General features: G+C 38.5%; 1 protein-coding gene across 8 annotated transcripts in view; it reads left to right on the top strand.

Annotated features, from left to right (window-relative positions):
- Positions 1-14386, top strand: part of ZNF385B (zinc finger protein 385B) — a 510100-nt gene that overhangs the window by 331567 nt on the left and 164147 nt on the right. The window contains exon 1 of one of the 8 annotated variants that reach the window (XM_072612533.1): positions 1198-4373. The exons of the other annotated variants lie outside the window; for them this stretch is intronic. The gene's annotated coding sequence lies outside the window, so the exon portion shown is untranslated. Of the gene's footprint in view, positions 1-1197; positions 4374-14386 lie in introns of those variants that run through there. 8 annotated transcript variants of the gene reach the window in all.

Below are 14386 nucleotides of genomic sequence, written 5' to 3'. Positions count from 1 at the left end.
GTGCTTGGGTACATGTGCTTGGACCCCAGTTCTAAAATCACCTTTCTCTTTAAAAATCACATTTCTCCCTAGCCTCAAAATACTATCCCAGGCATTTTCTCCCCAGCCCAAGGACACAGCGAGCCCCAATAGGAACCATTATCTCCCTTTCTGATACAACAGTCAGCTGTACTTATAGAACTTATTCTATAAGTCAATCCTGACCACTTGTTGACTTAGTGATGTTTCAGGCCTAAAATCACACCTCCAGGAGGTCCCCCCTTGGGCTATTTCCTGATGAACTTTGGGTAAAATACCTGTACAGTAGATACCAAAAGTGTATGTTCCTTTAATAACTGACCACTCCTTAACCACTTCCTAATCTCACCCCAAAACACCTAGTTAGCATATTTGGCACATGTTTCCTATAGAATATTCTATATAAATTTTACCTGTACCCCTCTAAGGTTGCAGGTTCCCTAAGAACTCTTTCCTACTGAAAAGTGTAATAAATATTTACTCGGACTTCAACAATGCTTGAGTCCATGAATTCTTTCCAGTTGACGTGCCTCTGGTACCCCAGTCTTTGTGGGGGTCTCACTCCCTCCCCTCCAGCCCTCATCAATAGCAGGCCCTCCCCCGTATGTAGGGGTCCTTGCTTTTACACATGAGTCGGGGGAGGTCAGAGTCTGAGCCTCAGACCCACCTAGTGATGCTAAAAACTGTTGAGGTTTAAACTCTGGGATGCTGAAAAACTGTTGAAGTTTCATGATGTGTTGTGGTGGAACTGTCTCAAAGAATTTAGAGTCAGACCACCTCTAATCCAAGTATCAGTATTTATTGAAATTGACACCTCTCATGAAGTGGACTTAGTTCTAAGAGGAACCAGCAACTTCAGAGAAAGCAAGATGGATTTTTATAGGATAAAGATGCAATTACATGAATGGATTAAAATGTTGAGAAGACTAGATAATATACCCTGCATGATTGATTGAGGAACCTGTAAATGTTTATCATGAGGAAGGAAAAATGTGCCACAAAGCACTGCCTAAAAAGTCTTCAAGGATTGTCATTGGACTTTCTGCTCAGCCCCAGAAAACAGAACTAGGAGCAATTGGTAGACTTTTTAGATGTAGACTTGTTAGAAATTTTTTCCTTACATCAGTTAGAGCTGTCCCAAGGTAAAGTAGGCTACCCCAGGACGTGGATTAATGGATTCCCCATTAATGGAGATCTTCAAGCAGAGGCTGGATACCCACTTTTTGAGGAATGTTATGGAAAGGATTGATAGACTGGTTGCAGTCTAGTTACCTGTGAGGTCCATCAAGACTCTGAGATTCTGAATCTTCCAAATCCCTATCTTTAACCTCAATTTCTCCACTGAGATTCAGGTTGATATTGCCTCTGTCAGCCAAATAGAGGTGTCTCACTGGCACCTCCAACCCAACTTATCCAAAATTATCATCTTTTCCATAAATCCCTAAATCTTCTCTTGTCTCTGGATTAGATCATGAAGGCTCATAGATTTGAGCTAAAAGCTACCTTAGATTTGTTATTGTGTATTCCCCTCATGTTACAGTAAAAGGAAATGGCAAACCACTCCAGTATCTTTGCCAAGAAAACTCTAGATGCGGTCACTAAAATAACCAAACAATGTCATTATAGAACACTGGATATATAATCATTATATAAAAGCACCACTTCTTACATGAAGACTTTCCTGATGCCATGCCCTCCACAAAATCACTTTGCATCTGTTCTGTACATACATGCATATGTCCATGTTGTCTTTCTTGCTAGCACTTATGTAATATTTTAAAGTTTGCAAAACACTGTATGTATGCCATCTGCTTTGATCTTCACAGTGACTCTTTCAGGTATGTGCTTTGTGCTCTTTCTTACCCATAACAGAACTGAGTCTGATAGACTTTATGTCTTGCCTAGGGTCACACCTTGTACGTAAAAAGGTGGGATTTGAACTTGGGTCTTCCTGACTCTTAAATCCTGCAGGATTACCCACTGTACCTACTATGAATATTAGCTCCTTGAGGAGATTGACTGTTTCCACTTATCTTTTTGTCTTCAGCACAAAGTAGGGAGCCCACCACATGGTTGACATTTAATTAATGCTTCTTGATTGATTTTATTAGCATCTGATCCTTCTCTTTCTGGTAGCTTAGTCTCATAAAGGTATCCTATCGTAATTTTTTTTCTCCTCTAGCTCCTAGTACAGGGCTCTGTACCCAAAAATTCTTAATAAATATTTTTTGAAGGAATGAATGAACTCAGCATGGGCCACATTGAGTTTAAGGTGTTAGAAGGGCAGATGAGTGGGAGCTTTCAACATGCAGTTGGAAACAGCTCAATTCCTTTCTCTGCTTGTCCTATGCCAGTTGTTTGAAATATCTCCTTGTACCCTTCCATTGTATCCTTTTATCCTTTTTCCTGTCACCCAATTTCTACACATTTTAATACTACTTGTCCTTCAAGGACCATTTAAAATATTTTCTTTTCCACAGACCCTTCTCTCTGTTCATGCATACTGGCCCCATTCTCCCACTGCTGAACCAGAAATGTTCTCTGCCTCCTCTACACCCCCACAGAAGTCTACCAGTCCTTCATCACTTCTCATTATCTACCTTATAGCTTTTTGTGCATGTTTTCTGACCACTTGTACTTGATTGTAAGCTCCTGAAGGGAAGGAACTATGTTTCATTTCTCTTTGAATTTTTCCTAGGGCTAAACACATGGTAAGTATTCAATAAACAAGTATTAAAAATGGAAAATTTCCTATGTCAAATGACACTGAAGAATCTGCAATGGTAAATTTCACTTGGGGACATTTTGTTTTCTTAAGTGTAACATTTCCCACATAATAGGAGCATTCAGTCTTCCAATGGAATGGAGAATGAATGATGTAGCCCAAGGGAGTGGCTCACCCTCAGAATATTTAGCAATACATGTGGAAAGAAGGGACAAAATGGTCACACTGGCATTCACAAAGTTCTCACTTGGATGAAAGACTTTTATTAGAAATGGAAGTGATGGGTGAAGGATGAAAGGAAGCTGTATGCTCAAATATGGTCAGAGATAGTCAAAAATAGAGGACAAAGGGTAAAATAAAAAGAAAAACAGTAAGGAATCTCAAAAACTGAAAAGAAGTTGCATATTGAAGAGGAAAGGATATAGTAGATTCCGAGGAGCTAAGTCTAAATCTTGACTTTGCTACTCACTATTTGTATAACCTTGGCCTAGTCACCTCAACTTTGGGGATTGGACCACAAAACCTCTGGGATTCCCTTCAACTGTGTCTCTTTAGTCTGTGAAATCTCCCTCCACCATTAAACTCTATTTGAATGAAGAAGCAGCAGCACCAAAAAACTTTGTTATGGTAGAGATTAGGAAAAGGCACAACATCAAAGATACATCATGCAAGCAATGAAAATCCATCTGCATACATAGCAGTGCGGCATGCTGCTAGAGAGTAGAGGGAGGGTTTCTCTGACTTCAAGCCCAGCTAAAATTGCACCTTCCACAGAAGCCTTTGCCAATCCCTCTTAATTTTAGAGCCCACCTTCTATTGATTATTTCTAATTTATCTTGTCTATATCTTATTTGTACGTAGCTATTTTGATGTCTCCCCTATTAGACTGTGTGCTCCTTGAGGGCAAGAACTATTCTTTTGTATCTTCAGGAACTTAGCACAACACATAGTAGGCGCTTCATTAATGCTTATTGATTGAGTAAATGACCCCCAGATGCCCAGAGTTATGGTTTCTATTTGGTCCTCCTTCCTCAGTACCTATTTTATAAAAATTTTAAGGGAGAAAAACATTTTATGAATGATGTTATATGAATGAGGCTTTAAAAATCATGGTTATATCCTTCCTTGTTTTTCATTTAACTTAGTATAGTCTCCTAGGACTCCAAAGTGTTCCCTAAGCTTAACTCTAATTCTAACCCAAACTCTTATACATTTCTTCACCTGCACATAGAGTCTACCCTCACATCATCCATGGAACAGGGCTTGTAACCTGGTCTGGCCAAGATAATGTAGTCCCATTTAATGGCCCTTGGAAAAGAGCCTTGCTTTGTTACAGCCCACCTATCAGCATGAGGTGACTTTGAACCATGTATTTCTTCTGCTAGTTCCAAAACTACTCAGGTCACAGATAACATCAGCTTACAATGGGCTGTGGTGGTGACAGCAATCTGTTTTAGTAACTGAGTCAACCTTAGGCTGTGTGCCATTTGCTGGCTCATGTCATTTGTGAAGGTATTATTTTCCCTGCCCTGGACACAGAACATAGAGGCTTAGATTTACAAAGCTATAGAGACAATCCGAAATGAGGAGTGTGGAGTGTTTTCTGCCCTGGCGTCACAGAAAAGACCAGGTATTCTAGTGGCTTTGAGCAAAGATGAGTTGATGATAACTGTATTAGCATGATTTCTGTTTGGCAGCATTGGGTTCTTTAGGACACTGGGAGTACTGTCTATAAGTGTGTTTTGATGGAATTATTGTATCATTATTGAAATAATTATCTAGGGTCATTTGGGTTATTGCCAGCAGCGCTTACTTACTTGTTTATAGCTAACCTTCAGGTGTTTAATAACAGTAGCATTATTGAACAAAAGATGCAATTTAGTATAAACCTGTATGCCCAGAATTTAAAAGAAGGAGGAAAGCAGACCTAAAGAAAAAAAACCCAACAACATCTGGGGGGTGAGGTTGGCAGTGGGGAGGCGGGGGAGGTGGGAGCAGAAAGCACTAAGGATTTTCACAAGCACTATCTATCTCCCTGTTCTTCCCAACCTTAAACCTGGCTCCCTGATTTCAATTTCTTCCTTCCTTTTGAGGGATCTTTTTCTCCTCAAAAAAATTATCATTTTCAAAACTATCTTGTAAAATCATTTCCTTCTATCTTCTTTTCTTACTCCTTTTTCATTATTGTTTTCTCCTGTTTCCAATGGAAATTGGTGCCTTGTGGAATACTTCATCAAAGGCATAACCTAATGAATCCTCTCAACCCTTTGATGAGAGGAACCTTCTAGAGGAATGGAGATGAGCAGGAAAAGGTAATGAGTGGGAAAGTGAGAAGGATTGGGAACATTTTCTACCGGCAGGTGAGCTTTTTGATGAAAGATCTATTTACTTTAATGACTCTCCTAACTTTATCCCTGTGGTAACTTTGCCTTCTCTCTGCTACAGTGTTTGTCATTCTTTTCACTTTATATAGCTCAGAGATATAGTTATTAGATTTTAAACACTATCCAAATTCCAGTTGCCATACATTTGAAAAGGAATAAATTATATGGATCATTATTGGGGGGTTTTCTGATGATTTGGGGAAGAAAAGCCATCCTTATAAGGAAAATATAAATAATAACATAAAAATAATATAAATAAAAATTAATGATGAAGATGTAATATAATAAGTATAAATAATCCATTCCTACTTTGAAATGCAATGGTCACACAGTGACAGTCAGGATTCCTGTAGCAGCACCAAAGGTATTTTAATTTTTTTTTAATGTAGTTTCTTCCATTCAGGTTCTAACCCTGCTCATCTTCTGAGATACCCTTAAATCAAGCATGTTTCAGGAGACAGGAACATAGCTTCTATAGTGTATGAAGATAAATCTCCCAAGTTCTATTTCATATATAAAATATATTATTCATATAATAGCTTGAGAAAGTAGCGTTTCACAGACCAGAATTTTTCCTCATATCAACAGGACATACAATTGTCCATAGGAAATAATTCCACTTCTTCATAATTGAAAAACCCTTTTAATTTTACAAAAGAACTTGATTGAACCCAAAAGCAGCTATTTACTTTGTTTTCCTTTCTAACAGTAACCCTTTGTGGTCAGTTGTGTAAATAAAGCTCATTGAAAAAAATGGATTTTAGAATCCCCAGGTAGTTTGTAATAGACAGAAATCCCATATGAAAATTCATAATGCTTCTTCTATAATGTTTGATATAAGACTGTAATGATTTTGAGGAGCCATTAGACTCCACTGTCAATAAGAGAGACACCAAGGAGCTAAGTATACTATGACTAGAGTCACTAAATCCTACTATAAGCAGTTTAGATATGAAGCTTTCAATTAAACTTAACATATTTTCAGTTTAATATGTTATCTTGTTAATAATTCACATAATGAAGCCTCCCCACCTGGGCTGTGTAACTCTGTAGATATCTTTTAAATGGTTCATTTTGCCCATAAAAAAAAACAACATAGTCCAAAGACTTTGTAATATGCTGTTATGCTCTTTTTTTCCCAATCATTGCATATTACTGATTGTAGTATAGTGAAATCAGCTGGGGAGTTTCACTTGTAGTGTCTTGGCTTTCCAAGAAAGACTCAATAGAAAGTAAGCTCGCAGGAAGCAGAGACTGTTTCATTTTTTTGTCATCATATTTCCAGTTCCTGGCACTGAGTCTGCCACATTGTCATTCAATATAAATTTGTTGATCAATTGTCCCCTAAGGACATAAGGGCGTAGAACCTCTTTTTTAGTTCAATCTAGGGCAGAGGTCTCAACCCTAGAAGCCCATAGAGAACAAATAGGAAGCAACACCGCCCTCCTCCCTGCCCTGCATCCCCACCCACCTTTTCAGAACTCTATGCAGCAATCACAACCAGTATTGTGGTAGCTCCAATCTGCTCTGGCAAGGACATCACCACTGGCTGCAGCATTCCCGGGATGCTGGCTGGGAAATATTATAATAAAATAATTCCAGATCTCGAATAACCATAGGTTATATGAGAAAAAAAGCCATAAGAAGCTTAAGAGCTATGGCCTCAGCACAGCTGTGGAGATGCAATTGTGAATTTTTATCCTATAATATATTAAAGGTATATGATAGGCTTTCCAGTAATCATATGCAAATCCATGCCTTACAATTTACTAAGCTATGTTTCTTCTGTTCTCTTTAACATTCATATCAAAATGTGATTGTGCTCACTTGGGGTGGGGGAGGTTCCTAAATACTGATTAATCATTTCAATATAAATTCACATTTATTTCTATCAGTTTAGGTTTAAGTACAATTTGACATATTTTCATGAACATCACAAGATGTATTGTATTTTACTTTATTATCTGCATTAGAGGTGGATATAGTATAGGACACAGGGAATCCTGGATCTGATACCATTTGTGACTTTGAGCAAACAGCTTCACTCCTTTGTAACCTCACTTTTTGTTTTATCTGTCAAAAGTGGGTTGGATTAAAACTCCAGGATCCCTTCCAGCCCTAAGATATAATAGTGTTGAGGTTCGGGGTGCTGGGGACCCCAAAATACCGACACGCCAGGAGGGAGGTTCCTGGAGTCTGAACCCCATCTTCTCAGATTTCATCTTCTCATTCTAAACCAGTTGTGTGATTACAGAATCACACAGATATATGGGGACTCAGACGCTTTCAAATTCAAACCGCATCTGAACAAGAAAACTCTCATCCAGCTTGAAGTCTTCTACTTGGGGGGAGGGGAGAGGGTATTGCCTCCCAAAACTACCTTGCATATTAATTTCTGGGGAAAAGACATTTTGTGCAAAAGTAGAATGGTTTTTGAAAGAAAAGAATTTTTCAGGTGCCCAATTTATTTAAAATATTTACTTATAGTGGTCATGACTATGCTTGCAGTATGTTAGTTATTTGGAGAAATTCCTTTTTAAATTGGATATTCCCTCTATTTATTTCTTTTTTTTTCCAGAAAAATTATTGGAGTAGGAGACCTCTTATCTTTATCCTTGCTGAAAATATTCCTGTTCTGACCAGAAGAACTTTATGAATCTGTCATAACCTATAATGTATTTGTAAATACCTGATTTGTGGGAAATAGATTTATTTTAAATTGTTGATCATGCTGAAGATATTTTTGCATCCCCATTTGGGATGACTTTAATAGTTTGGAGCTATGGTGTGATTATTCCTTCTGGTGATGGCATTTTCCTCATACACCATCAAAACCTACTCATTCTATGTGTTTCTGCCATTAGCACACAGTGTTCCCTGTATGTATCTTGATGTTGTATGGATGCCAGTGGAACCCTCCAGATATCCATCCCTGGTTCTGGGAAAGGGATACCCTTTCCCTGAACCAGGGAAAGGGTATTCCCTTGAATTTCTTTGATGACATCCTTGATTTTGCTTCTTCTATACAAATCATCATTCAAAATATAGGGTTGCCCCCTTACAGTCACCATGTGCCTCTCTATCTTTGCCCTCAATCTTCTTTCTGTGAAGAGTGATATTCCATGAATCACAGACATACCCAAAGATAATGAAGGCACAAATGATAGGTCTCTCTTTCTAGGAGCCATGCTGACTGGAAACCACCTAATCATATTCTGGTTATGACACCAAGTAGTTGAATATCCTCATTTAGGTTGCTTATGTGTATGCTGGGCCTTCGTTTTACCTTAGGAAGAAATAAAAGCTGATACTAAATAAAAGCTGATCACAGGACTGGAAGGTTAGCTTAAAGGAAGTTGGATTTTGGCAACTCACTTAATGGATGTGTTCTTCTATTTCTCCATTGACTTAAAATAGAGGTAACTCCTCTAGATCTGCCTCTCAAAGATATTGAGGGCCATGATAGAACATCTAAAAACTCTTAAAAAGAAGTACATCTTTATTAGGAATACCACCTATCTCTAGGTAGGACTGTGTATAAAACATCTGGGAAAATAAGTACAACAAGCATTTAGTCCTCCTTATTTGCCAGGTGCCAGGAATACAAAGGCAGATGAGACAGACTCTGCCTTCCAGGAGTTTATGATTGAGTATCCCCTTTCCCACTGGTTTTTCTCCAGTATGCATACCTGAATATGTATTTAGTCAGATATTCCTTACAGTTTGAGAGAAGTTCCCAAATAGGTTCTTGTTTCCCAGATTTCCTTCCTCTATTTGTTCTATATTCCAATAAGCACCTTTATTGCTGGTAAGTGAGAACAAATGAGATAATATTTCTCTTAGGTAAAATGAGAAAATATTTATTTAAAAAGAGCTTAGCACAGAGCCTGGCACATAGTAGGCACCATATGAATGCTTATTCTCTTCCTTCCTCCCTTCCCCTGGGCAATGAATTCTTCTGAGTGAATGATGTGATAGGGAAGATCTAGTATTTCCTCTTAAAGAGAGTATAAATATTCATTTGGTACAATGGCACATTTCATTTTGGGGTACGGTTAGGAAAAAATTTACAAAATCACTAAGTTGTGAAAACTAGTGCTTTTAGTTTAGGAAAATAGTAGAAAACATACCAAGAAGGAATCAGTTAGAATTTCAGATCTTAGCAAGAAAATTTTATGACAAAATTTTACAAGAATATTTGTCAGTACCCCATTGGAATTGAAAAGTAATCCTTTTGCCTCAGTAAGTCATCATTTTTAATTCTCCAAAGAGATAAGAATGGAGATATTTTGAAGGGGAAATTGTGGTAGTCAGAAACCATTTGGGTGGAATTGAGCATGAGATATCAGGCAGTGATCCTCCAAAGGATAATTTGGACTCAATTTGTAATTTCTGTCTTTGGTGGTGTCTGTTTAATGAACATCAAATTTAATTTCTGTCCATAATTAGATGTGCTTTGAAGTTGAGGGAGGGGGTAAGGTAAGATAGTGAGGGTGCGGAGAGAGAGAGCAGCAGACTAGCACTAGTATTGCTGGATAGTACCATAAACATCACAGTAAAGTGCTACACATTTCCTGATAGGGGAGTTGCAGAAGGTCAGTCTTATTCCCCTCTTTTCTCAAATTCTGCCGTCTTTTTTTTTTTTTTAATCGCTCTGTCTTAGAAACATGCTACCTTTCATAATTGCACAGCATTTTTTCTCCAGGCAAATTTGGTGTTAATGAGATTTGTCACATTGACAGACTCCAGATTACTCATAAGTGAGTAAAGCATTAAAACCCATTTACTCGCTGGTAAAAATATAATTTCCAGGCTCCTACACCAGCTTTTTTTGTGGGGTCCCTTATTTGTAGGGTCAAAGAACATAGCTAAGCAGCCAACATTACTGCTTCTGCTTGGTAGGGAAAGGCATATGGTTATGTTTGCAAAAGAAGCGTCTTGCTGTCATTAATCCAGTTACCTGCTAAAAACTGATGTCTAATCCTATCCCCCACCTCCAAACCTCACTGGGTTTAAATGAGTAATAATAGCTAAAATTTATTTTGTGCTCTTGCTCCAGATACATTGTTATTTTATGTCTGAAACAAGTGTTGTTGCTGTTATTATTGCCATTTTACATATAAAGAAACTAAGGCTCAGAGATTAAGTGACTTACCCAGGGTCACACAGCTTAATGAGAGCATGATTTGAACCTAGTTTCAACTTATGTTAACTTAAGTCTATCATTATTTCTTCTCCACCAAAGGTGATGTGCTTGGTGTGTCTGAGTGAATTTGGTGATGGCATTTTGAAAATATGCTAACCTCACTGTTTCCCAACCAGCCCTGGTTCTTAGCTAAAGCTATTGTACCTCTGGTCTATTCAGTCTTGTTTCTCCTTTTCTTCTCCCTCTTCCTTCCCACCAAATCCCCAGTCCCCAGTGGAACATGTGCAAAGAAATTGCCCTACCTTTCGATGAAAATCTGATTTGATTGAATCACCATATTAGCAAGGAGTTGGGCCAGTCACTGCTTGCTCTCTGCTGAGATTGCTGAAATGTGTGCTAGATACAAGCATCCACAGGGAACGAGTCCCTGGCTAATTTCTTCTGTGTCATTGAGAAGCCATCAGATAGTAATGACAGTTTCTGTTCTCTCTCGGCTTTAAGTCTGAGAGCCAAACTAACAAAGAACAAGAAAATTCCAAATTAAAGCTGACAGTCCTCCCTTAATTCTTCCCAGGGTGCTCAGGTATGATGATTATTTAATGTTTGTGTCACTGCAAATATACAGCCCTCTGTTCGATACATGAAATTGTGCCAGATGGGGTAAATAGAAGGAGCCAGGTTGGGAAACAGGACAAGACAGGAGTTCTGCCTAGTCCTCAAGTGGTCTAGGGGGCATTTAAGTGGAGTACATTGCAATAGAGGAAACCCCAGCTGCAAGCAAGGAGAGAAAGCTTTCTGGGGTGCCCTTTTGTACCTCAGGATTATCACTAGAGAGTTTGTACCATCTTAACATCTCTCCTATGAGTATAGGTGCCTGGATGTTTGAGATTTTGCTTCCAAGAGACTCCTCCTTGCTGATGGTGGCCAAGCTCAGTGACGGCACCTTTATAGATAAAGCATAGCATATCACTGTCCTTTGTTGAGAAAAAAGAGGAGCTCTTCAGTGACTAAGCAGATTGGTTGTCCATGCCAAGAAATGTCTACACTACCCCAGACAAGCACTCCACCAGGGAAGGAGATAAGTGGCTGTTTTAAATGACCTCAGACTTGTAGGGCAGAAAGAAACTAGGTTCATAGTTGATAGGTTGATTAGAATGTGGGTGAGCCTGTCAAACCTCAAACACCATAGACCAGACCATAACTTGCAAGGAGCCCTGCTAAGGTTGGGCAGTGACTAGAAGGCTGTTGAATGGAAATGCGCTAGAGCTCATCCTTTCTCATGGCTTTCTCCTCTTTTAAAAGAAAGCCTTTAAGTCAGAACACTGTTGAATACCCAGCATCCCAGCAGAAACTAGAAGAAACAAGGCTAGGATTAGGGGAGTAATGATAGATACGCCATTTACAGAAGGAAGGAAGGAAAGAAAGGAAGAAGGAAAGGAAGGAAGGAAGGAAGGAAGGAAGGAAGGAAGGAAGGAAGGAAGGAAGGAAGGAAGGAAGGAAGGAAGGAAGGAAGGAAAAAAGAAAGAAGGGAGGAGGGTTGTGGTTTGTTCTTCATTCTCAAAGAGGACCATGACATCAGGAAGGTGATGCCATGATTTGCAAGTGAATTGGATTACAATAAGGCAGGGCTGTACAAAGTCACCAGCCTCACTTTCTCCTCTGGAGCCATCTGGGTCCAGTGGCAAGATATAGATCAGGACAACTGGTGATGGTCCAGGATATAGTAGGAGACCTCAGTCCTTTTAAGCTACTAGGCCCAAAAAGTAACTATTAAGTGGTGCTTGGGCAGGAACCTATTGTTGGTCAATCAGTGAGAGCTAGAGTGAACTGGGTTTCTGGCATGGTCTTTAAGAAAGAAATCTAGCCAGCAAACCCTATGATATCAAAGTAAGCTTGAGCCATCAAAATTTATTTTCATTTGGGCAGAGTACCCTCAGGTAAGGACATGACACCGCATGTAAAGAGAGGAGAAGAGAGGAGGGGAGGAAGGGAAGGAGAGAGGAAAGAAGGTAGAAAAGAAGAGAAGAAAGAAAGGAGGGAGGGGAGGGAACAAGAAAGAACTTATTAATTATCTACTATGTACCAGGCACTATGTTACTTATTTTACAAATATTATCTCATTTGATTCTCACAACAACCCTAGGAAGTAGGTGCTATTATTGTCCCCATTTTGTAGCTGAGAAAACTGAGGCAGAAAAAGGTTAGTCACACAACTAGTCAATGTCAGATGCCTGGTTTGAACTCCAGTCTTCTTGACTCCAAACTAACTTTATCTACTAAGTGAGCCAACTGCCTCAAAGAGTTTATAATGGCTCCACCTCCTCCTACCATTGCCCTGTTCAGACACATACAGCTCCCTCCTTCATCTAGACCGAGGCTGTCTTGTCTTTTGGAAGGGACCTGAAAATAGGGATTTGGGGCTAACTCAATAGATTAAAAAAGTGAAATTTGTTGTCAGAAGGGATAGAAATTGAATATTCATTAGTATTTCCTATCTTACTAAAAAAACTGTGAGGCTTGAAAGAAAGCTGCATTTGGGGAGGAAATTTTAATCTTTGTGTATTTATGTGTATGTTAATGGGGGGGAGAGACTTTAACTTCTATCCATGTGGATCATATCTGCATTTTAAAACTAATTTCATTTATAAGCCCCAATTCTCTTTTATGAAATCATTTGGAGCTTGTTTGTGTTGCCTAACAGAAGTCATTGGCTCCTTAAGACTTATTAAAATGCAGACTGTTGATCATACAGCCCTATTGGATTGTGTAGAAGCTTTATATATTAAGATCACATATTGGAGAGTTATATGCACCAAATTATATGCATACTATATGGACCAAATTAAACATTTTCAGTAGCTAAGTACTTAGCACTATCTGCGGTCATGAACAAATGGATCCACTAAATTTCTTCACGCTTATTTGATTACTCTTCATGATTATTATCTGATACTAAATGATTCGGTCACACTTCCCTCTGGTGAAAGATAAGATTACCTTTAATCTCCATTTACAGACGAGGTAACTGAGAATTATAACCACTAAATCAGACCAGGAAAAGAAAATAGTTTTGTATTTTCCATCTTATGTTCCAGTTACTAAAAGAACTAAAAAGTCATCATAGTACAACCAGCTCTATAAGCTTTTGTCTGGCTTATATTCATTAAGTTGTTAATCCTTTGCCTGTTTTTCTTTCTGCCAACTATCATGATTTGTTTTCATTTTACCATGTCCTCATATGATGTATGCCCAAGGAATTGAAACTCATTTTAATATTAACTAATCAACACCTAACATGGAAAGTCAGTCATTGATGCATAGCCCTCCTCTCCCAAGCCAAAAAAAAGGAAAATGAAAAGAAAAGAAAGGAGAGGGGGAAAAAATAAAAGAAATGAACAATACATTCCAAATCCAAAAAAGAAATTATTTTGTTTTAAATAGTGATACCACTTTCACCTATAAGCATGAATAACAAATCTATGATATTAAAATATTAATGAAATATATAATAGTAAAAATATGTTTATCCAAGTCACACCATAGACATTGAACTCTCTGTGTTACTCATTTTTAGAAATTTAGGAGTTGCTGTGGTGCAGAAGAAATAGCACTAGATTGAAAGTCAAAACAACTGAGTTCTGGTTTCAACTGTTCCACTAAGTGACTGTGTGACCCTGGGGCATAAATACCTATTTAGTACCTCCAATGTACTGTGATAAGCAATGGAGAAAATTAAAAGATAAATGAGACTTGGTCCCTCTTCTGAAAATGCTTAGAGAATGTACTAGGGTTATGAACAGATAAATACTTTACAAATTAAGCTATGATGAGTGTTGAAAAGGATTACATTGTGTTCTAAAATAATGCTGGGCTTCATTTAGAGTAGCTAGGTGATGCAGTAGATAGAGTGTTGTGCCTGAAGTCAGGAGAACCCAGGTTCAAATCCAGCCTCAGACACTTGCTGGCCATGTGACCCTGGGCAAGTCACTTAATCCTGTTTTCCTCAGTTTCTTCATCTGTAAAATGAGCTGGGAAAGGAAATGGCAAACTAGTCCAGTATTTTTGCCAAGGAAAACCCAAATTGGGTCACAAATAGACATGACTCAATAAACA

Source organism: Notamacropus eugenii, chromosome 5 (assembly GCF_028372415.1).
Source record: "Notamacropus eugenii isolate mMacEug1 chromosome 5, mMacEug1.pri_v2, whole genome shotgun sequence".
NCBI classification, from domain to species: Eukaryota; Metazoa; Chordata; class Mammalia; order Diprotodontia; family Macropodidae; genus Notamacropus; species Notamacropus eugenii.
This window is presented reverse-complemented; position numbering and strand designations above follow the sequence as displayed.